This window comes from Cibotium barometz, chromosome 45 (assembly GCF_041138505.1).
Source record: "Cibotium barometz isolate CiBa-2024 chromosome 45, ASM4113850v1, whole genome shotgun sequence".
Lineage (NCBI taxonomy): Eukaryota > Viridiplantae > Streptophyta > Polypodiopsida > Cyatheales > Cibotiaceae > Cibotium > Cibotium barometz.
The window spans coordinates 34810762-34832472 of NC_141090.1; the positions used below are offsets into that span (position 1 = coordinate 34810762).

The 21711-nt window shown below is 42.5% G+C and overlaps 1 pseudogene; it reads left to right on the plus strand.

The window, feature by feature from the left end:
- The first annotated feature begins 20978 nt into the window (after nucleotides 1-20978).
- LOC147612688 (nucleoid-associated protein At4g30620, chloroplastic pseudogene) lies at nucleotides 20979-21286 on the plus strand (annotated as a pseudogene).
- Nucleotides 21287-21711: the final 425 nt, after the last annotated feature.

Sequence of the window (21711 nt, forward strand, 5' to 3'; positions counted from 1 at the left end):
GATCACCCAAAGGCCTAGTAGCAGGTATTTTCTCTATGGATCAGGCTCTCACCCATACTGTTACGTGGGCCACTAAGGTTGCGATCATCATGCTATAATATGTATAAAGGGAAGGTGGGGGACTAGCCATTTAGGTCTCTCACCGTTGTATTTCCACTGTGCTAGTTCCAACTCTGCTTGGTCGTTCAGCCCTAGATTCTAGCCAAAGATGGGAGATTTGTAATAGTATAGCCGCATGGCATATATGGAGAGCTCAATGAAGCGAAGCCATTGAAGGCACCCTCACCCCGCCAGCAGAGTCTGTGCGGAGCATTTGGCTTGATATCATTCATACCCTCAGAGGTCAGTGGGGGCAACTCCAGGGCCAGCACGGTCCCTTTCTTTGAGATACTGGTGGCGAGCCTATTTGGCATTACAGACCACCTGTGTGGTTATTTCCCCCTCCCCCCATTGTATGAGATAGTCTTCCCCTCCTAGAGCGGCCGGCCGGAGGAGAAGTGCATCCTACCCTTTGCTCATCTTGACTCACATTTCTCTTTGGAGACGGTTTTGTTCTTAGCAGCTATTTTGGCTGTTAGAAGGACCCGGAAAAAAGAAAAATATAGTGGGCAATAGAAGAGCCTCATGTGTTCAAACTTATAATGTGTTGTCCTCATCATGGACCAAGTGTTTAACCTTGACTCCCATGGGATGCTTTTGCCCCCCTCCAAAGGCGACGTGCGACACCTTCAGCTGACCAATTGTGATTCTCATGTTGTGGGACACGTGTCTATAAAGATAACTGGGCGTGTCAATGAATCCGTCCCTAGTGACAAGAAAGAAAGAAAGTTATCTTAAACTTCGTCAAAAGACCCAATGGGATGGCCATGGGGCATCCAAGAATGCCCCTAGGGCCATTATTTTCATGCACGACAAAAGTAAGTACCATTCTTACATGACTCCAAGGCCTTATATATCCACCGTTTTACTTTAAAATGCATCACTGGATAAAATAGTGGCAATGGGGGCATCCAAGCATGGCCCAAGGGCCATTCTTGCATGACCCCAAGGGGCCATGGGTACATCCAAGAATGGTCCTAGGGCCATTCTTTTTCATACACAGCATGAGGAAGAATGGCCCTAGGGCCATTCTTGCATGACCCCAAGGCCTCAAGCTCATTTTTGGGATGGCAATGGGGCATCCAAGATTGTCTCTAGGGAGATTCTCTTCATCCACAATAGGTGGAAGAATGACCCCAAATGCCATTCTTGCATGACCCCAAGGCCTCAAGATCATTTTGGAATGGCCACGCCTCAAGGGGTGGTTGCAAGATGAGGGTACTCACTTTCGTTCACTCTCTCTAAAATTGGGACATCCATGCATCTCGGGCGGAGTACCTCGATCGTGATAGTGCCGCGAATCAAAGGAGGACACGTGCCTCCCGAGCCTAAATCGACATATCTCGATCGAGATGCCAACTAATGCCACGCTAGCAGGTCCGGGTTTCCAGGCGTCATCCATGTCACCAATACATGTCACCGCCACCACAATATCTCGATCGAGATATCTATGCCACTCGGATCCACATCAGGGCCACGCTGTATCCCCGTAGGCATATTTGACTAGCACATCTCCATCGTCCATGTATCTCGAACGAGAAATTTACATCCAATCGCGACCATTCATTGTTCGAGGTAATCGGATACAATCTCCACCGTCCCCATATCTCGATCGAGATACTGAGTTCAAATCTCAGCCGTCCAAATATCTCGATCGAGATACAGAGATTCAATCTGCACCGTCCAAATATCTCGATCGAGATACGTAGATGCAATATCCACCGTCCAATTATCTCGATCGAGATACTGAAACGCAATCTATACCGTCCATTCACGTACGCTGGAAGATGCGATCTCGGCCGTTTAAATATCTCGATCGAGGTATATAATGAATCTTGACCGTCGAGATACCTTGTCGTGGTAATGCCTTTAAATCGTGGCCGTCCATTTATCTTGAACGAGATAGTAATATCAAATCTCAGCCGTCGATCCTTCCCCAACCCTAGAATTAGGTGTGTATCTTGGCCGTATGTTGCACTAACCCTAATATCCAGAGCGTTAATCTTGCAAACCCTAAATTGCATGATGTTTCCGAACCTCGATCGAGGTTATAAAACCGGAAAACTTTTTTTTTTTGCCTCATTTTCACAAGTCGTTTTCACTCTCTTGCTCTCTTGATTTGGATTAGTATTAGTGAGCCCATTAGCTTTGTTTTTAGCTTTATTAGTGCTACTTAGCACTAAGCATTCGACCCTTCACATTAGACCCTTCACATTGGACCCTTCACATTTGGCTTAGGTTTTAGCATGGAGGGCCACGAGGAGGGCCGCTCATCTATTGCGGACCTCATCGCGGAGATAGACCGCGAGTTAGCGGCTATCCGTAGGAGTGCTAGAGACACTCCGTCTACATTACATATCGTGGCAGACTTGGAGGCGATGCTTGCGTCCCTTCGTAGCCTTCACGATATTGTTTATGTAGATGAGTGGATAGCCCATCATCGCGCTGCTCCTGTATCACATGGCCTGACATATCGTCAGGTCTGTGATCTTCCTCCTATTAGGGATGGGGCTTTCCTAGATCTTTTCCTCGATAGTCGTGGGATGAGGCCCGGGGCGGGCAAGCCCCTCACTATTTCGCGGTGTTCGCATCCTCGTATGGCGGCACATATCTATAGTCGATATGTTGCCGCATATGGGAGGATGCCGAACAACCGCCAGATTCCCATATACTTTGCAAAGCAGTTATATGCGGAGTTTGTCTTAGGGGAGGAGGTCGATTACACCAGCCATCGTCCGGGTGGTGGTGCTGGCCGAGGCCGTCTCCAGGACCAGGGTAGGCGGCCTCCACCAGCCCTTCGTGTAGCACCTACCATAGATCCTTCATTTGTGCCATTGTCGACAGTAGAGGCTCTTGGCACGCAGGTCGGCATTGACGTACGGAGTACCACGGAGAGCATCCAGCACGTGGTGCGCCTATTCTCACGATCTATACCAACGACAGATGTGGAGGTATTTACATATATATTACGTCTTAAGTTTTTTTGGTCATTTATCTTCATGTTTATATATACTTTTCTATATTTTTACATGAGCAGCATGGTTGATTGTGTCACGCAGGTTCCCACACCTACCACTCAGAGGCTCACTCAGGAGTTGGTAGAGGCGAGAGCGGAGATAGACCGCCTCCGAGCTGCATTACAGATGGCAGAGGCAGCTACTGCAGAGGCACAGCATCTGAGAGAGTCCGACATCCAGCAGGTAGGTTTCTCTTGCACGTTAAAGAGTTATAATTAAGGTCCTAAGTTACAAATTTCTTTAAGTAATACCTAATGAGAGACTAATCAAATATTTTAATGCTTTACATTTTTGCGTAGGCTCGGACCGAGGTAGAGAGCTCCAGAGCTGAGGCACAGCATCATTAAATTATGGAGCAGATTGCCCAGCACAGGGCAGAGCAGCTGATGCTGCATGTTCGAGAGTATCGTAGATCATCGGACGTGACAGTGCCTTACCTACCGTTATATCCACGGCCTGTCACAGAGGTTTTTCGACGACCTCTCCCGCAGGATGCACCACCCTTCCTACGTGATGTGTGCTGCTGTTTATGTATCGAGGACATTGATAGTACAGGAGGATATGCCCTAGGATGTGGACATATTTTCCACTTGTCTTGCATCACCCAGGAGCTCGTCCGGTTCTCAGCATGCCCATCCTGCCGTGCACGCGTCGACTTAGCGACGTACAGGGTATTGGGCATCGATGATCTTCACCCAGGCCTTGTACGAGTAGATGCCAGGACTGGCAGGCCTGTCGACTTTACATCAGCTATGGACTTGGGACTCGACGCCTTCGACGATAGAGCCCAGGAGCCTGAGGTGCCTCCTGAGATAGAGTGGAGCTCACATGAGTTCGACGCTTACCAGAGAGCCCTACATGAGAGCCAGGTGACAGCATATGAGCGCGTGGGTGGTGCTGGCCCTAGTGGCACAGCGGGTGATGGTGCTAGCAGCAGTGCTGCTTCTCATGAGCAGCGTGTCCTTACAGCAGAGGAGCTTACACGAGCAGAGTGGCAGACACGCACCATTGCAGATTATAGATTTTGGGTTTACAGACAGAGGCGTCTTGCATTAGCATGACGTAGAGAGAGAGAGAGGGCCATAGCAGCTTTTGGGACTCGTGAGCTCCCGAGTACACCGGCACCAGCTCACGATCCTTCCTTTGAGGCAGACCTCCCCGCAGACATTCGACGACCCCCGCAGCCGGCACAGCCTCCTCGACGTGCACAGCAGCCTCGACGCGCACGTCGACCGGCAGTTAGAGATGACGATTTTGATTGGGTTGCTGTTGATAGTGACTAAACTCAGACTAGCTGGGTTAGCTCACTTACATTGTACTTAGATTTTTGGGCAGTGACTAACCTCAGACTAGCTGGGGTAGCTCATTTTCATTCTGATGTACTTATTTGATGTTTATATCATTATGAGTTTTCTCATTATTGAGTATCATTACATTTTAGTTGATGTTCTTGATTTTATTATATTTTTTAACACTTTGGCTATCATATTGTTTGTTGAAAATCTCCATGCCATCGTACCCAAACATGCTCTGATGGGGACCAAACTTTGCAAGCATGGGGAGGGGACCCACCCCCACATGCTTGCAAAGTTTGGTCACAATCAGAACATGTTTGGATTGGTAATTGGCGCCCAGTGCGGGTTTTTCAAGTCTCTTGGTGCTTAAGAGGCCATGGAAAATCCGGGCCTTCCCCATACCATCGTACCCAAACATGCTCTGATGGGGACCAAACTTTGCAAGCATGGGGAGGGGACCCACCCCCACATGCTTGCAAAGTTTGGTCACAATCAGAACATGTTTGGATTGGTAATTGGCGCCCAGTGCGGGTTTTTCAAGTCTCTTGGTGCTTAAGAGGCCATGGAAAATCCGGGCCTTCCCCATACCATCGTACCCAAACATGCTCCGATGGGGACCAAACTTTGCAAGCATGTGGGTGTGGGTCCCCCCCACATGCTTGCAAAGTTTGGTCACAATCAGAGCATGTTTGGATTGGCAATTGGCGCCCAGTGCGGGTTTTTCAAGTCTCTTGGTGCTTAAGAGGCCATGGAAAATCCGGGCCTTCCCCATACCATCGTAACCAAACATGCTCCGATGGGGACCAAACTTTGCAAGCATGTGGGGGTGGGTCACCCCCACATGCTTGCAAAGTTTGGTCCCCATCAGAGCCTGTTTGGATTGGTAATTGGCGCCCAGTGCGGGTTTCTCAAGTCTCTTGGTGCTTAAGAGGCCATGGAAAATCCGGGCCTTCCCCATACCATCGTACCCAAACATGCTCCGATGGGGACCAAACTTTGCAAGCATGTGGGTGTGGGTCCCCCCCACATGCTTGCAAAGTTTGGTCACAATCAGAGCATGTGTGGATTGGCAATTGGCGCCCAGTGCGGGTTTTTCAAGTCTCTTGGTGCTTAAGAGGCCATAGAAAATCCAGGCCTTCCCCATACCATCGTACCCAAACATGCTCCGATGGGGACCAAACTTTGCAAGCATGGGGGGGTGGGTCACCCCCACATGCTTGCAAAGTTTGGTCACAATCAGAGCATGTTTGGATTGGTAATTGGCGCCCAGTGCGGGTTTTTCAAGTCTCTTGGTGCTTAAGAGGCCATGGAAAATCCGGGCCTTCCCCATACCATCGTACACAAACATGCTCCGATGGGGACCAAACTTTGCAAGCATGTGGGGGTGGGTCACCCCCACATGCTTGCAAAGTTTGGTCCCCATCAGAGCATGTTTGGATTGGCAATTGGCGCCCAGTGCGGGTTTTTCAAGTCTCTTGGTGCTTAAGAGGCCATGGAAAATCCGGGCCTTCCCCATACCATCGTACCCAAACATGCTCCGATTAGGACCAAACTTTGCAAGCATGTGGGGGTGGGTCCCCCCCACATGCTTGCAAAGTTTGGTCCCCATCAGAGTATGTTTGGATTGGCAATTAGCGCCCAATGCGGGTTTTTCAAGTCTCTTGGTGCTTAAGAGGCCATGGAAAATCCGGGCCTTCCCCATACCATCGTACCCAAACATGCTCCGATGGGGACCAAACTTTGCAAGCATGTGGGGGTGGGTCCCCCCCACATGCCTGCAAAGTTTGGTCCCAATCAGAGCATGTTTGGATTGGCAATTAGCGCCCAGTGCGGGTTTTTCAAGTCTCTTGGTGCTTAAGAGGCCATGGAAAATCCGGGCCTTCCCCATACCATCGTACCCAAACATGCTCCGATGGGGACCAAACTTTGCAGGCATGTGGGGGGGACCCACCTCCACATGCTTGCAAAGTTTGGTCCCCATCGGGGCATGTTTGGATTGGCAATTGGCGCCCAGTGCGGGTTTTTCAAGTCTCTTGGTGCTTAAGAGGCCATGGAAAATCCGGGCCTTCCCCATACCATCGTACCCAAACATGCTCCGATGGGGACCAAACTTTGCAAGCATGGGGGGGTGGGTCACCCCCACATGCTTGCAAAGTTTGGTCACAATCAGAGCATGTTTGGATTGGTCACCCCCACATGCTCTGATGGGGACCAAACTTTGCAAGCATGTGGGGGGGACCCACCCCCACATGCTTGCAAAGTTTGGTCCCCATCGGAGCATGTTTGGGTACGATGTTATGGGGAAGGCCCGGATTTTCCATGGCCTCTTAAGCACCAAGAGACTTGAAAAACCCGCACCGGGCGCCAATTACCAATCCAAACATGCTCTGATTGTGACCAAACTTTGCAAGCATGTGGGGGGGACCCACCCCCACATGCTTGCAAAGTTTGGTCTGCATTGGAGCATGTTTGGGTACGATGGTATGGGGAAGGCCCGGATTTTCCATGGCCTCTTAAGCACCAAGAGACTTGAAAAACCCGCACTGGGCGCCAATTGCCATTCCAAACATGCTCTGATTGTGACCAAACTTTGCAAGCATGTGGGGGGGACCCACACCCACATGCTTGCAAAGTTTGGTCCCCATCGGAGCATGTCTGGGTACGATGGTATGGGGAAGGCCCGGATTTTCCATGGCCTCTTAAGCACCAAGAGACTTGAAAAACCCGCACTGGGCGCCAACTACCAATCCAAACATGCTCTGATTGTGACCAAACTTTGCAAGCATGTGGGGGTGACCCACCCCCACATGCCTGCACAGTTTGGTCCCCATCGGAGCATGTTTGGGTACGATGGTATGGGGAAGGCCTGGATTTTCCATGGCCTCTCAAGCACCAAGAGACTTGAAAAACCCGCACTGGGCGCCAATTACCAATCCAAACATGCTCTGATTGTGACCAAACTTTGCAAGCATGTGGGGGGGACCCACATCCACATGCTTGCAAAGTTTGGTCCCCATCGGAGCATGTTTGGGTACGATGGTATGGGGAAGGCCCGGATTTTCCATGGCCTCTTAAGCACCAAGAGACTTGAGAAACCCGCACTGGGCGCCAATTACCAATCCAAACAGGCTCTGATGGGGACCAAACTTTGCAAGCATGTGGGGGTGACCCACCCCCACATGCTTGCAAAGTTTGGTCCCCATCGCAGCATGTTTGGGTACGATGGTATGGGGAAGGCCCGGATTTTCCATGGCCTCTTAAGCACCAAGAGACTTGAAAAACCCGCACTGGGCGCCAATTGCCAATCCAAACATGCTCTGATTGTGACCAAACTTTGCAAGCATGTGGGGGGGACCCACACCCACGTGCTTGCAAAGTTTGGTCCCCATCGGAGCATGTTTGGGTACGATGGTATGGGGAAGGCCCGGATTTTCCATGGCCTCTTAAGCACCAAGAGACTTGAAAAACCCGCACTGGGCACCAAGTACCAATCCAAACATACTCTGATTGTGACCAAACTTTGCAAGCATGTGGGGGTGACCCACCCCCACATGCCTGCACAGTTTGGTCCCCATCGGAGCATGTTTGGGTACGATGGTATGGGGAAGGCCCGGATTTTCCATGGCCTCTTAAGCACCAAGAGACTTGAAAAACCCGCACTGGGTGCCAATTACCAATCCAAACATGCTCTGATTGTGACCAAACTTTGCAAGCATGTGGGGGGGACCCACCCCCACATGCTTGCAAAGTTTGGTCCGCATCGGAGCATGTTTGGGTACGATGGTATGGGGAAGGCCCGGATTTTCCATGGCCTCTTAAGCACCAAGAGACTTGAAAAACCCGCACTGGGCGCCAATTACCAATCCAAACATGCTCTGATGGGGACCAAACTTTGCAAGCATGTGGGGGTGACCCACCCCCACATGCTTGCAAAGTTTGGTCCCCATCGGAGCATGTTTGGGTACGATGGTATGGGGAAGGCCCGGATTTTCCATGGCCTCTTAAGCACCAAGAGACTTGAAAAGCCCGCACTGGGCGCCAATTGCCAATCCAAACATGCTCTGATTGTGACCAAACTTTGCAAGCATGTGGGGGGGACCCACCCCCACATGCTTGCAAAGTTTGGTCCCCATCGGAGCATGTTTGGGCACGATGGTATGGGGAAGGCCCGGATTTTCCATGGCCTCTTAAGCACCAAGAGACTTGAAAAACCCGCACTGGGCGCCAATTACCAATCCAAACATGCTCTGATTGTGACCAAACTTTGCAAGCATGTGGGGGTGGGTCCCCTCCCCATGCTTGCAAAGTTTGGTCCCCATCAGAGCATGTTTGGGTACGATGGCATGGAGATTTTCAACAAACAATATGACAGTCAAAGTGTTAAAAAATATAATAAAATCAAGAACATCAACTAAAATGTAATGATACTCAATAATGAGAAGACTCATAATGATATAAACATCAAATAAGTACATCAGAATGAAAATGAGCTACCCCAGCTAGTCTGAGGTTAGTTACTGCCCAAAAATCTAAGTACAATGTAAGTGAGCTAACCCAGCTAGTCTGAGTTTAGTCACTATCAAGATAGAGATCTAGTCAGCAGCACCCTCTCTAGCTCTCAACTGCTCTAGAATGCTCTCATGGTCATCCACTCGAAGCCGAAAATGAGGGTGAGAACTGTGTTTTCGGCTCTGTACTCGAACAAGAGTGAGCCTGGTAGCAACCACTAGATGAGAGAACTGAAATGCCTCTAACTCCCACTTCCACTGCTGGAACTCAAGACTCCCCCGATGAAGTCGAATCTGCTGGTAGAACCGGCCTGCCACAATCATGCTATGGGTGTCATAAGAAAACCCATGATCATCCACTGTATCCTGGTCAAGCATGCACTTTGGCCTAGTGCAACTCATCAGATAGTAGTCTACTCCCTCGCTATTTCCCTCACTGGCAATAACAGCAAATACATCACCCTACTGTAGCAAATCTGTCAGGTCATCATAACTGACCATGAACGCAGGACCTGTGTGCTCATCAGACACCACTGATGTGAAGGATGCTCGGGGGAGAGGAATGTCTGTATCCATGCATCTGCCCATCCTCTCGAGGCACAATGTGACCAATCGCCATCCATACATGCTCAACAGAAGCATGCAAACCGTCGTGTGTAAATCGTGGGGGCCGCCATGCACGTGCTCCTGATGGAATGTAAGCCCAAGGTGCCAGGTACTGTGTCACAATCATGGGAGGCTCTACGGTCAATCGTGCCACCATCCACATGCCAAAAAAATCTCCTGACAATCCGAGCATCACGTTTGGGGTACGATGATGCTGCACTCCCACACAAATGTTGGGAGCACCACTCGACTACGTGGCCCGCATCTCTGAACCGCTGAGCATCCTGTCGCAGCTGATGACGCCTCAAGGCACGTTTCACACACGCGCCTGCACCATCATGCTCACCCTTCCCGTGACCAGTCTCAAAGAATGACCAAATCACTGGGATACTAGACTGCACATGCCACCTATAAATCCATAAAAGATAGTCTTAGTTATTGTTTTCTTTAAGATGTTCTAGTGAATTTAGTTTAATTGTAAATGTAAGAAAGCCATAAGTACAACCTGTAGAGCCAATAGAATTGACGTGATGACTTGAACTGTGCGCCACAACCATCCGACCAAACCCATCGCTGGACATGTCTGATCCCACAATCTCCTAAAAAATCGTCATGGAGACGAAAACAGTGTTGCACAAAATGTGCATCATGTGAACGATCATCACTGATATAGAAATGATACTCTTGAATAATGACACGGGTCTCGGGGGTACTCGCTATCCCATCTACATGAGCCTCTGCATGTCGATAGCTAATGTGGACCAAAATAGCAACCTGGTGAGGTAAGCAATACATACGTTTAGGACACAAAAAATCAATTAAGTAATGTAGCTCAAACATAAAACAAATATTACAAAATATAACCATTACCTGCTCTGAGAAGTAATACTCAGATTGTATCTCCTGAAAAGGTGTGAAAGTGTAGTTCTCTGCAAAATCAATCACAGAGACGACCACACCAATAGGAAACTCTGCTAGGCATGCTCGAAACTGATGATCCTGCCACTTGGCACAATGACTGTGCCGTATGTAGGGGTAGATCTGCTCCCTAAATGTGGCTGTGAAGTGACAACGTGGTGTATGTTTGTCCATGAGCTGCAACTTCCTGGACTGTCCACCACTCTGGAGCTGGTGTGTCACATACTCATAACGTTGCCATGCCACTATCTCTTGGTCACTTGCATCAAGATCTACCATCTGTAGATGTGCAAGTGAACCACATGATGTGCAATTGCTCTCCACACAAGGCATCCTATGGAACTGGGCATCCTCCGTGCGTGCACACAAAAGAGAGTGGATGAAATCACGTGGACTACGAGGCAACTCTCTATGCCCACTAAGAGAACGGAACACATCATAAAAAAGTTTGAACTCAACATGGTAGCGACAACAACATGTGTCACGCTGACGTGAGTACCTCACAAACCAAGGCTTACACCCCTCAAATGACCTTTGCCCAATTTTAAGCTCTGGATACGAAGCCACAAACTGAGAATACAACTCAGTTTGGGACATTTCAAGAAAGCAAGCACCGTGCTCAATGAACACTCCTCTTGTCACTCTCTTACGCAGAGCTTTCTTGAAAACTGGCGATGCACAACAATTCTCCTCCCAAAAACTTTCTATCAAGGTTCTAGTGGTTTCATCTAGTAGGCGATCATGCCTAGCTACACGACCACTACTCGCCCACATAGCACCAACCTCATTGGCATCTAAACTTTGTCGCCTAATAGACCCAACTCTAAGTGCGTGTGGTGCTATGGAAAGGATGCGAGATGTGGCACTAACCTTACCCTTCATTTGGGAGCTACTTATGGCTACCACAATAGCCCGTCGAGCAGCCAAAGCGTCCGCAGAGTTCCTCTTCTTGTTAACTATATAGGAATGACGAACACTTTGTAGCACCGCCATGCCAGCTCTCCTCTCTCTTCGACCTCCAATGTCAGAAAGCGCCCTGCAGTTGGCCATGTTGGGCAGATCAATCAAAGCATCAAGCACACATGCCTGTGATGAAGACGTGAGGTCTTTGAAATAGGATTGGAAGATTGCATGGGCACGACGATGTGCCCCTGACTTTGATAGTTCTTTTCTATCCACACGAAGGGCGCCCAAAGGAGGGGGGGTGGGTTCTTGTAGAAGAGAGGACTCAAGAAGGGCGGGTTCATGTGGATTATCTAAACTAAGGGGTAGTGGGGGGGAAGAGGGCGAAGGGAGAGGAACTGGAAGAGGAGGAGCAAGGCTTGGATCATCGCCAACGGAAGGTGTTGCTTGTTGACGTGCTCTCCACTCTCTCTTTCTCTCACGAGCTACCCTTCTCCTCTCCTCCTCTTGAACTTGGTGGATGGGGGGGAGTCTAGTCCTATCACGTTTCCGACTCCTACGACTTTGAGAACCCATTCTCAAGGAAGCTAAGAGAGAAAATATTATAAAGGCTCAATGATGGGATAGTACTACAGATAAGTGTGGGATAGTACTAGAGATGTGTGATTATATAGGAAAAATAGGTTATCCACTTCAAATCTCACTGGATTTCCTATCTAAGATTGATTGGATAACTAAGATAAACATAAAGATAATTAAAGATAAACTATTATCCACTTAAAAATTAATATTATTTATAATATTTATTAACAAGTCTAAATATTTATCATTACCAGATATATAAATATATCTTTAAAGAAATCTTTTATTTTATAATTATATAACTATTTTTTTTAAATAAAGTATTTTTTTCATATTTTATTCAAAGGTTTATTCTACATAAAAAATTTTCAAGAAATATAAAAATAAAAAATTTATTTTTTTTAAAATTAATAATATTATCTTTAATAATATTTTTATTGATCTAATCCCAAAATATAATCCTTTAAAATTAGTGATTTTAAATTCTTTTATTTAATAAGTTACATATATTTTATTATTTAAATTTCTATATTCTATTTCTCTAAATTACTAAATTAACTTTTCCAAAAATATTTTTTTAAAAAATGAGGGGAGGTGGGAAGGAGATGCCACGTGTCACAAGCGTGCATGACACGTGGCATTCTCTTGACATGTGGCACTATTATGGTTGATGTGGCAATTCCATGATGTGGCATGCCATGTCACCATGTGCGAGGTGGCATGCAAAGGTGGCAAGATGATGTGGCATTAATGATGACTAGGATGATGAGGTGGGGAGTCAACTAGGTTGACCATGTTGACATGGAGGGTGGAGGTGGCAAGCTGAGGTGGCAAGCTGCTTATGTGGATCCTCTCGATGCTCACGTGGACATAAAGTGGCATGCATATATAAGGTTTGGGCCTACCCAAGCCTCACACATGGAATGAAACCTAAGCTGTGAAGTTTACCAAGCCTAGATTTCCAAACCTATCTAGGATTGGTTTTAGACTTGAAAAGGGGAGAGTGGACACAATATGGGAATTTTCACTTGGGAGGATTGAAAATGGACCTTCCCATACTCAAATCAAGCCAAATTTTTTTTGATAAATTCATGGAAACAAGAGTATTGATCCCTTGAGTTTTTAGATTGAAAGATTCAATATTTAATTTTCTAGAATTAAATTACTATTGATTTAATGGGCCTCTAACAGTCATAATAAATTTTCCAAAGTAAATCTACAAAAATCAAACCGTTAGATTTGTAATTTTATCTTATACCCACATTATACTAATCTTTCCCAATCTAATCATCACTAGATCCATACAATTTGAGCATTTTAAATGGTAGATGTGGTGGGAGGATAAAATAGTATGTTTTTTAACAATTCTAATATCTTTTAAATAATATAGAAAATAGTAGAACACATCAAAAATTACTCGATAAATCAAGTTAAGCTCTATGTTATTTGTATTTGAGATATGCAAAGTGGGAACATCGTATGAGTAATAATGTAAAAGTTATAGGCAATTTACTCACATTCACTATACCTGTCTAAACCTAGGACAGGGCCTGTATACAAACTTGGTTCCCAAAGAAAAGGGGATTTGCAATTATTGGATATTCGATCAGATTATAGTTTTAGGTGCCCAACTTTGCATATGATGTTTCATTAGAAGACCTTGAAGTGAAACTCCTTGGCTAACTATGAGAGATTGGCTATTCTTCTTGAAAAAATGCCTGTTTTTCAGCTAAAGCCAAGGGCGCCCACGACATGAAACTAGATAACCTCATCTTGCAACCACCCCAAGATCATTTTGGAATGGCCACGGAGCATCCAAGGATGGCACCTTTTCATGCACAAGAGGTGGAAGAATGGCCCTAGGACCATGCTTGTATGACCCCAAGGCCTCAAGGTTGTTTTGGGATGGATATGGGGGCATCCAAGAATGTCCATAGGGCCATTCTTTTCATACACACCATGTGGAAGAATGTTCCTAGGGCCATTCTTGCAATACCCCAAGGCCTCAAAGTCATTTAGGGATCGCCATGATATGACCCCAAGGCCTAAGGTCATTTTGGGATAGCCATCGGTCATCTAGCAATGGCCCTAAGGCCATTCTTTTCATGCACAACAGTAAGAAACATTGCTACATGATCCCAAGGCCTCAAGTATCCACCAATTTACTTTAAAATGCATCAAGGTGTAGGAAATACTGGCCATGGAGGCATCCAAGAATGGCCTAAGGGCCATTCTCGCATGATCCCAAGGGGCCATGGGTGTATCCAAGAATGGTCCTAGGGCCATTCTAATGGCCCTAGGGACATTCTTTTCCATGCACAACATGAGGAAGAATGGCCCTGGAGCTCTTCTTGCATAACCTCAAGGCCTTAAGGTCATTTTTGGGATGGTCATGGGGCATCCAAGAATGGCCCTAAGGCCATTCTTTTCATTCACGGACGACAGGTGTAAGAACCATTCCTACATGACCCCAAGGTCTCATATATCCACCGTTTTACTTTAAAATGCATCACAATGGATGAAATAGTGGCCATAGGGACATACAAGCATGGCCCTGTGAGATCCCCCACCGGCTTCGCCGGGGCTCCTGTCATCGTCGGCGAACGGAAGCGGCGTCGGCCTCCCACACGGGGCGGGGTCCACACACTCAGGGCCTCGCCCATGGATGTCTGGCATGAGAGGCTAGACTGGGCGGCCCCTTCGAGACCAGGCCCGGAAGACTCCCCTCGCTTGGAAGGCACGGGCGATTCTGCTAATTGGGAAAAATCTTCTAATGGGGAAATTACTCTAACGAGTTAAGTCTTAACTAAATTGATCTGACCAAACCTGAAGTCACATGGTCAGATCAAGAAGAGACTTGCACTTGGTCCATGGAATCACTGCTTTTTTCCTCATTTACGAGGCACAGCCGATGATCCCCTCCCACAGAACAAGGTCTTCTCAGGATTTAAAACTAAATAACCTAACTAATCGTATCTAGTTGTTTCTCAGGAATCCTCTGATCCAGCCTATCCAGCCGATGGGTTAGCCAACGACCCGACCATTGAATTGGTGGGATTCTGTTTTTTAGTAACTAGAATTGGTCACGAAGTTTTTGTCTGATTCAGATCGAGAGAAGGACAATTAGGTTTACTGTCCGTCCCTCACGTAGTCTAAGCAAATTCATTTGGTTTAGTTCTACAAGGATACCCTTCAACTAAACATCTAGATTTTGGGTAAATATCAATTTAGTGATTTTACCAATTAAAATATCCAAAGATATTCTTTATGCCACATAATTTCTCAGCCTTAATTCATTAGATAGAATTATGGTGGAAATTCATCTTTTGACACCTAAATTTAATTCAAATCCATCTTTTGTTAAATATCATAAAAAAAATTCTTTTCACTAAAATATCAATACCTATTTTTTTGAATAAACTTGAAATCCTTCTTTTTCTCATTTCAATGAGTGCAATCCAATTATCATGGGAATTCCTCTTTTACCATAAATCAAATCTACTTAAAATTCTTCTTAAAAATTACATAAGAATATCCATTAATTCCATTAAGGTAAAAATTTCACTTTTCTCATTTAAACATTTGAATTCCAATATGGTGGGAATTCCTCTTTTATCATTTAATCTTATCTATACAAAAAGATAAATTTAACTAAATTTTCTCTTAAAATTGAAATAAAAATCTTCATTAATTCCTTTACACAAGGAATTACACTTTTCTCATTTAAATATTTGGATTTCAATATTGTGGGAATTCCTCTTTCATCATTTAAAATTTATCTATGCAAAAAGATAAATTTAACTAAATTTTTACTTAAAAATTTGAATAAAAATCTTCATTATTTTCTTTACACTAGGAATTACACTTTTCTCATTTAAATATTTGGATTCCAATATAGTGGGAATTCCTCTTTCATCATTTAAAATCTATCTATGCAAAAAGATAAATTTAACTAAAATCCTTCTTTAATTTTTAAATAAAATTTGCATTATTTTAGCATCACAATTTTTCTCTTACTTCATTGGAGTACATGGATTTCCATTGTCATGGGGATTACTCTTTTAACATAAAAATGGATTACTCGAAATTCCTCTTTTTCATAATTAACTATTTATGCATAAACATAAAAATCAATTTTCCATGATTATAATGAGAATCATTCAATTAATCTAGGATGATTAATCCTAGAATATGGTAGGAAGTCCTCTTTTCATATTATGAATGAAAATGATTTATGTGTTAATTTTATAAAAATTTTACCATACCTCCGCTTGCTAATACTGGTAATTCTCAATAAAATTGAAAGAATAAAGTTTAGTATTATTCATGTGATTAGAATAACCACTAATTGTATCATTATTCAACTATGGATTGATTCTTATCATTTTTCAAAATTTTGAGTCCATTGTATTACAAAAATGTATCCTTTGAACTCTCCGTTGAAGACCAGCTGGCTAACCAACGAGATCCAGTATCAAAATTTGGTTCTCAAAAATCTTTCCTTTTTGTCCATCCGAAATCTTCCTCGACGTACGCATGGGTGTCCTAGCAACCGCTAGCCCGTGCATCGCCTGGTTAGAACCCTCTAGGATCCTCCTTAGGTGTCCTAGCACTTCACTCAAGGACCGCTTTGTCGGTCCTCGCCCATCGTACCGGAAGCGCATCATTTTAATCGTATCGAGACTGATCAAGACCTTGGCAAGCTTTTCCGCGAGCAACGTCCCTTGACGACTGCCCGCCAGCTGTTCCAACGAACCTCCTCTTAGAAAAACATAAGCCAAATGTTTCCTCCACAGCATTCTGGTGTAAAACAATCCTTTGAATGAAAAAACAGAGGTTCCAATGCAAGTAAAATTCCAGTTTAAGATCGGTTCCGACAACCCTTTTTCATAATTTCCAGTTTCATAATGAGGATCCTTGATCTCTCATGAGGGTAATCTACCCATCAATTTGTCCATTTGTCCAACTATATTCTTAGTGATTTTGGTCAAGGAAAAACTAGATTAGTTTCCGTAGTTTATTATTTGGATTTAGTAATTGGAATTGGTCACAAAGTTTTTGTCTGATTCAGATCGAGAGAAGGACAATTGGGTTTACTGTCTGTCCCTCACGTAGTCTAACCAAATTCATTCGGTTTAGTTCTACAAGGATTCCCTTCAACTAAACATCTAGATTTTGGGTAAATCTCAATTTAGTGATTTTACCAATTAAAATATCCAAAGATATTCTTTATGCCACATAATTTCTCAGCCTTAATTCATTAGATAGAATTATGGTGGAAATTCATCTTTTGACACCTAAATTTAATTCAAATCCATCTTTTGTTAAATATCATAAAAAAAATTCTTTTCACTAAAATATCAATACCTATTTTTTTGAATAAACTTGAAATCCTTCTTTTTCTCATTTCAATGAGTGCAATCCAATTATCATGGGAATTCCTCTTTTACCATAAATCAAATCTACTTAAAATTCTTCTTAAAAATTACATAAGAATATCCATTAATTCCATTAAGGTAAAAATTTCACTTTTCTCATTTAAACATTTGAATTCCAATATGGTGGGAATTCCTCTTTTATCATTTAATCTTATCTATACAAAAAGATAAATTTAACTAAATTTTCTCTTAAAATTGAAATAAAAATCTTCATTAATTCCTTTACACAAGGAATTACACTTTTCTCATTTAAATATTTGGATTTCAATATTGTGGGAATTCCTCTTTCATCATTTAAAATTTATCTATGCAAAAAGATAAATTTAACTAAATTTTTACTTAAAAATTTGAATAAAAATCTTCATTATTTTCTTTACACTAGGAATTACACTTTTCTCATTTAAATATTTGGATTCCAATATAGTGGGAATTCCTCTTTCATCATTTAAAATCTATCTATGCAAAAAGATAAATTTAACTAAAATCCTTCTTTAATTTTTAAATAAAATTTGCATTATTTTAGCATCACAATTTTTCTCTTACTTCATTGGAGTACATGGATTTCCATTGTCATGGGGATTACTCTTTTAACATAAAAATGGATTACTCGAAATTCCTCTTTTTCATAATTAACTATTTATGCATAAACATAAAAATCAATTTTCCATGATTATAATGAGAATCATTCAATTAATCTAGGATGATTAATCCTAGAATATGGTAGGAAGTCCTCTTTTCATATTATGAATGAAAATGATTTATGTGTTAATTTTATAAAAATTTTACCATACCTCCGCTTGCTAATACTGGTAATTCTCAATAAAATTGAAAGAATAAAGTTTAGTATTATTCATGTGATTAGAATAACCACTAATTGTATCATTATCCAACTATGGATTGATTCTTATCATTTTTCAAAATTTTGAGTCCATTGTATTACAAAAATGTATCCTTTGAACTCTCCGTTGAAGACCAGCTGGCTAACCAACGAGATCCAGTATCAAAATTTGGTTCTCAAAAATCTTTCCTTTTTGTCCATCCGAAATCTTCCTCGACGTACGCATGGGTGTCCTAGCAACCGCTAGCCCGTGCATCGCCTGGTTAGAACCCTCTAGGATCCTCCTTAGGTGTCCTAGCACTTCACTCAAGGACCGCTTTGTCGGTCCTCGCCCATCGTACCGGAAGCGCATCATTTTAATCGTATCGAGACTGATCAAGACCTTGGCAAGCTTTTCCGCGAGCAACGTCCCTTGACGACTGCCCGCCAGCTGTTCCAACGAACCTCCTCTTAGAAAAACATAAGCCAAATGTTTCCTCCACAGCATTCTGGTGTAAAACAATCCTTTGAATGAAAAAACAGAGGTTCCAATGCAAGTAAAATTCCAGTTTAAGATCGGTTCCGACAACCCTTTTTCATAATTTCCAGTTTCATAATGAGGATCCTTGATCTCTCATGAGGGTAATCTACCCATCAATTTGTCCATTTGTCCAACTATATTCTTAGTGATTTTGGTCAAGGAAAAACTAGATTAGTTTCCGTAGTTTATTATTTGGATTTAGTAATTGGAATTGGTCACAAAGTTTTTGTCTGATTCAGATCGAGAGAAGGACAATTGGGTTTACTGTCTGTCCCTCACGTAGTCTAACCAAATTCATTCGGTTTAGTTCTACAAGGATTCCCTTCAACTAAACATCTAGATTTTGGGTAAATCTCAATTTAGTGATTTTACCAATTAAAATATCCAAAGATATTCTTTATGCCACATAATTTCTCAACCTTAATTCATTAGGTAGAATTATGGTGGAAATTCATCTTTTGACACTAAAATTTATTTCAACTCCATCTTTTCTTAAATATCATAAAAAATTTTCTTTTAACTAAAATATCAATACCTATTTTTTTGAATAAACTTGAAATCCTTCTTTTTCTCATTTCAATGAGTGCAATCCAATTATCATGGGAATTCCTCTTTTACCATAAATTAAATCTACTTAAAATTCTTCTTAAAAATTACATAAAAATATCCATTAATTTCATTAAGCTAAAAATTCCACTTTTCTCATTTAAACATTTGAATTCCAATATGGTACAAATTCCTCTTTCATCATTTAATCTTATCTATACAAAAAGATAAATTTAACTAAATTTTCTCTTAAAATTTAAATAAAAATCTTCATTAATTTCTTTACACTAGGAATTACACTTTCCTCATTTAAATATTTGGATTCCAATATAGTGGGATTTCCTCTTTCATCATTTAAAATTTATCTATGCAAAAAGAAAAATTTAACTAAATTTTTACTTAAAAATTTAAATAAAAATCTTCATTAATTCCTTTACAGTAGAAATTACACTTTCCTCATTTAAATATTTGGATTCCAATATATTGGGAATTCGTCTTTCATCATTTAAAATTTATCTATGCAAAAAGATAAATTTAACTAAAATCCTTCTTTAATTTTTAAATAAAATATGCATTATTTTAGCATCACAATTTTTCTCTGACTTCATTGGAGTACATGGATTTCCATTGTCATGGGGATTACTCTTTTAACATAAAAATGGATTACTAGAAATTCCTCTTTTTTATAATTAACTATGTATGCATAAACATAAAAATCAATTTTTTGTGATTATAATGAGAATCATTCAATTAATCTAGGATGATTAATCCTAGAATATGGTAGGAAGTCCTCTTTTCATATTATGAATGAAAATGATTTATGTGTTAATTTTATAAAAAATTTGCCATAGCTCCGCTGCTATTACTGGTAATTCTCAATAAATTTGAAAGAATAAAGTTTAGTATTATTCATGTGATTAGAATAACCACTAATTGGATCATTATCCAATTATGGAGTGATTCTTAACTTTACCATAAATTTAATAGCATAAAAGTATTAAAAAGCTATTAGTTTGGCCTCCAATTAGAGAAGCATAGAAATTACTTTTAGATTAGAGAAATGCTTCATGAGAAGCTTCATTCGAATTGAGAATAGGTCATAGGAATGACCATTCTTTGGAGGAGAGAGAGAAATGCCTAAAAACCATTATAAATTAAGCATAAATGGAAATTTATATATTTCTTCATTACAATACATTAAAGAACTTCAATAGTATTCAAAAGCCATTCAAATTAATGCGTCTTAAGCTTGAGAGGGGTTGAGAAGATAAACATTTGGAGATTTAAGAAAAAGAAGACAATAATCCACATTTTATCTCCTAAATTACTTGATTCTTTGATCATAGTACAGGCCCCCAACCAATCAAATGGTTTGGTATGTTGTTGGAGTCTCCAAGGAAGATTGAAGAGAGAGAGAAGCTCCAATCTCTTCAATTTGTAGAGGGTTTTTAGAGGATAACAGAAAATAAGCTTAACTTAGTGTAATACCAGCATAGTTTAGTTCACAGATGATAATACAAAGAAATGAGGGTCTATTTATAGGTGAGGGAGGCCGCGCAATATAATAAATGCTTGCCTTCATAACAACGTGCACAAGCTCATTTATACTAGCTCACCTAGTACTGTTTTTGATGGTGTGCATGGCATCATGAATGGAAATGAAACCCTGCCATACCCTGATCGGCATAATGATTCCTACTCTAACACAGACAGCCCAGATGAAGCCTCCAAGAAGGGCTATTCGGCAACATGCAAGGTCTGTATGATACTGTAAGAAAAGCTCAGCAAGTAGTTCAAGTTGAAGCTGTTCGTGTGCAGAAGGAGCTTGCTGCTGCAAAATTTGATGGATACTACGAGGGCGAGCTCATCAAGCTGACATTGTCAGGAAACCAAGAGCCTGTTAGTGTGGATATCACAGAGGCGGCCATGGAACTTGGAGTTGAGAGGGTTTCGTTGTTGGTGAACGAAGCCTACAAAGATGCCCACAGTAAGGCACATAGCAAGGCACAAGCATAGCCAAGCAGGTAGTCAGCCCAAGCAAGGCAAGGCATGGTGGCCAGGGGTTGGGCACTGCAGGTTTTGACGCTTAAGCGCACAACCCACAAGACAAGAGAAGGTGGTGGCTTGCGTGGCAAAAATACGAAGGCTTTTTTTTTAATAGAATATCCAAATTTTAAGCCAAAAAAAAGGAGGCGCAGCGTATTTTCAGATGGGGAAACGCGAGTTTTTGGCTGCAAAAGGGAATTCGGCCCAAATCCCTTGCGGGAAAAATCAGAAAGAACTAGAAAAATGCAGATATGAGGGGAGAAGTATGCAGGAAAGGGAGAAGGGGGAAAACCAGAGCTCGATTTTGCAGAATATCTTGTTTTTGGAATATAGTTTCTGTTCAAGCCTTGTAGGGGTTCGAATTAAAGAGTAATTGAAGCTTTATGGAATGATAC